Source organism: Egretta garzetta, unplaced genomic scaffold (assembly GCF_000687185.1).
Source record: "Egretta garzetta isolate BGI_Z169 unplaced genomic scaffold, ASM68718v1 scaffold74, whole genome shotgun sequence".
Classification (NCBI taxonomy): domain Eukaryota; kingdom Metazoa; phylum Chordata; class Aves; order Pelecaniformes; family Ardeidae; genus Egretta; species Egretta garzetta.
Genome location: NW_009259427.1, coordinates 1214169 through 1217938, shown reverse-complemented (window position 1 = coordinate 1217938; position 3770 = coordinate 1214169). Strand labels below are relative to the sequence as shown.

General features: G+C 43.3%; 1 protein-coding gene across 1 annotated transcript in view; it reads left to right on the top strand.

Moving 5' to 3' along the window:
• COL22A1 (collagen type XXII alpha 1 chain) overlaps positions 1-3770 on the top strand; it is a 221056-nt gene that overhangs the window by 117180 nt on the left and 100106 nt on the right. The window lies entirely within an intron of this gene.

Sequence of the window (3770 nt, the reverse complement as noted above, 5' to 3'; positions counted from 1 at the left end):
TGCTGCATGCTAGGAAAAGCCAGGCTGCTCTTCACCTTTGCACTTTAGGTGCAGTGGGCTTCCAGGCCAGCAGCTCTGGAGGGTGATTGATGATGGAGTTTCCTCACTGCGTTGCATCTCCTGCTGCTGTTTGGGAATGACCTCCCATGGGAGTGCAGGAGGGCTTTACAGATCTCTTCTGCCTACTAAGCACACATTTAGGGACTTCCTGTCTATGTGTAGCCAGGGATGGGGGAGAGAGAGGAGGAGTGGAATGAACTTATGCCACTGAGGAGATCTAGTAGGGTGTCCACACTGTGTGCACCACCTGAGAGTTGTGAATGGCCACTGACTGCTGCTGACCACATCTGCATCCAGCATTTCCCCATGTCACTGAAGTTGCTCAGGTTATCCAGATTCCTCTGTTTCTGTCTTCTTCCATCACCTTAAGCTCAGTTTTTAATGAGGACCAGGTAGTTTCTCTATTAAAGGCTTCATCCAGCTGGTGCTGCTTCCCAGTTCTGTGCTCTCTCCTGCCTGGGAATGACTGTTTTACACAGTACAGGACACTTCGCGATTTGAACCACATTTATGGCTCAAGAAAGTGACCAAGTGCCTATTAGAGCTGGAATAAGCATTGAAAAAGAGAGCTGGGCAGACACAAAGTCTTTATTATTCCAGTTTGCTTGTTGTGTTCAGAGAGACCTCAGATGTGTACACACTTCTGCTGCACACCTGTCAGACCGGTGCTCGAGGCTCCTGGAAAATGCCTCCAAAAATGCATTTTACTGCCCCTGCCAGGAGAACTGGGTGCTGATTTGCTCCTGTTCCAACAAGCAGTGGGAGATGGGGCATCACCAGGCTCTCAGTCGGACCCAAGCCACCCCTTTTCTCATGCAGGCAAAACAAGTAGCATGGCCTTTCTTACAACCATGAGTGATGGCCTCTCTTGCTTATATCTCAAGCTGGTCCTGGGACAGGGATATCTCAGTGCCAGTCTGGCAGCTTTGTCTGTATTCAAGCTGTCTTTAGTGATACCTGGCTGCATGTGCTTGTGCAAAGGAGGGAGCTATTAGCTTGCTAGCACAGCCTTGTTCCTATTTTTCACTCTCCACCTCCTTCTGGAGAAGAAACCCAGAGATTTACACCAAGCTTTTGCCTACTGGGAAAAACGATCAATGGACCCTTAGTGTGAGATGCTGTGTTTTGCTTTACCATGTGTTAAGGTGTCCGTTCCCAGTGTCCATTTCGTTCTTTATGATGAAATAGCCACAGCCATGTTTTGTATTACCTATCCTTGCTGCTGCAGCTGGAGTAAAAGGCTGGATCGTACTTTCTCTTCCGCCTGCCTCAGCCCTTTGCAGGACTGACTTAGCGTGTTGTGTCTAGCCCGTGCCTCCGCTGCTTTTCCAGAGGTGAGGTTGTCTAATCTGCCAGAATATTTGGCTTTGGGAAGAAAATCCATCTTTCTGACATCACTGTGATGGGAGAGGAAGCTGGAGCTGTGTGTGGGCAGGCAGCTGACTAAGCTAGAGGAAGATTAAAGTGTGGAAGAAATGAATTAGGTTTTGTTTCATTAAAAGGATATGCACAATTAGGGCTCTTCCCCCCCCTTTTTTTTTCTCCTGGAGCAGCCAGATCTCTGCTACAACAATTGTACTTTGATTTTTTCCAGGCTTTAATGATGGTCTCAGAGCACCCACTGCCATTGCTTTAACTTCTACCAGTCAGTACTACTGTGAAAACAGTGGGCGTAAATCTGGCGGGCCAAATATTTTCTTGTCTGCTCTTCAGTCTGTAACTTGAGTACTGACACCTACGCAACCTGTGTTTCTTTGTGCTTGAGGAGAAAAGTGTTTATTATATCAGATGAGAGCCCTAAGCCCATGCACTGACTATTGGCCTATCGAATCTGCACCCTAGTACTAAAAAAAGGCTGAATACCCCATAATATGTCTTGCTGCTATATCCTTAGTTCCTGGGACCTCAGATGTAAATATTGATGTTTTACAGTGAGGTTCCCAGATCCAGTATTATCAGTTACACCTGTACTTTAGGAGAGCCAGTGCACAATATCAGTGATATCTCATGTGCTTTTGCACCCTATTTTTGCACATGCAGCAGTTCAACATGACATGGGGCATTGCTTTTGCTGCATAAGCATGTGTCCATCTAGTAAATCCTTGTCTGTTGTACTGGGGAGGAGCGCATGTAAGGAGGATGCCATTCGATGGGGTGCTGCACATGGAGCCTCTTGTATGGACTGCATTGTAGGAAGGGATAATCAAGGTTCACCAGGGAAGAAATTTTTTTCTGTGTCTCTTTTTCTCTTTGTCAAGCATTGGAACAGTTTGCTCGGGGAACTGGTTGAGTCCCCATCCCTGGAGGGATTTAAAAGACAGGCAGACGAGGTGCTTAGGGACATGGTTTAGTGGTGGACTGGCAGGGTTAGGGTAACGGTTGGACTTGATGATCTTAAAGGTCTTTTCCAACCTAAATGATTCTATGATTCTATGAGGAAGCTGGTCGTCTGCTGCCAGGCCCCTCTGTGCAGTGGGTTTGCTTTCCTCCAGTCTCTCCCAGGGCCCTGCAGACTCCAGGGAAATAATTTTTCCAATAAATCTTTACACTTTCTAACTAGCAGAAGTCAGAAAACAGCACTAAAGTTTGTGTGGAGTTGGGATTTCCCCTGGTTGCTTACAACTCTTCACCATTCTGTTACAGTGGTTAAAAGCAGAAAAAACAGTAGAGCACAGAAGAAGGAAATAGAGTCTTGAAGTGAAAATTTGAGAATGACACTTTTATTGTGTTTTTTTCTTTCTTTTGGAAAAAAAAAAAAAAAAACAACCAAAAAACTTTCTCTAGCCTATTTTAAAGAATGGGAAAAAATATTTATAATGACAGATTTTTCTGAAAGAAACAACAGAAAGCACAATCATTTGGAGTGTTTTCAAACAGCTTTATTGTATGCATTTGTATAAATAATACATTTGCCTTTCCCAGCCCCCATTAGTAGCAGTAAGAACATTGACACTTCTCAGTTTTGGCAGCTAAAACAGCATGTGTGAAGTAGTCATTGCTGCAGTTGTATTGATGTTAAAAATTCTCCTGAGAATACACTGCACATTTTGTCAGCAATACACCAGACTGCTGCTTGCTTAGAGTCTCAAATTCAGGATACTTGTACCTCCATCAGTGCAAAGGAAACCATTACTGTAGAAACTATTGCCCCAAAAGCAAGTAGACGTAGATGTCTGACGCTGGTTTTCAGCTGCTTTCTGTTGGGTACAGGTCTCTCTAATTTCATCCCTTGGATACATAATTTTGAAGTAACATTTATGTTACAAGATTGATTGACTTTCTAAAGGGAAAAAAGAAATAAATTGATTTGCAAATCCATTTCTGACTTGCTGAATCAATGTCGTTTTCAAAAGGAGCTAATTAAATCCAACGCTGTAAATGTGGGTTTGCAGATAATAACGGGGTCTAACAGGAATAATGTGGTACAGTAATCAATTAAAATGTCTGAAACATTAAAAAAAATAAAATAAGACTAATATTTTGCTGTCAGTCCTTGTACTTCTAGAGTTTGTTTTCATGTGCACATTTATGTTCACAGTGGCACTGTGTGTGTGTATTTGATAATTTGTATTCAGCTGTGTGTGCAGGACCCAAGCAAAAATCAGTGTTTCATTCTACTGAGGTTTAAGCATTTTACAGTGTAAGAAAAAGTCCCTATCTCAAAGAGTTCTAAACTAAAGAGGGTGGAATGGAAAAGAACCACAACTCAT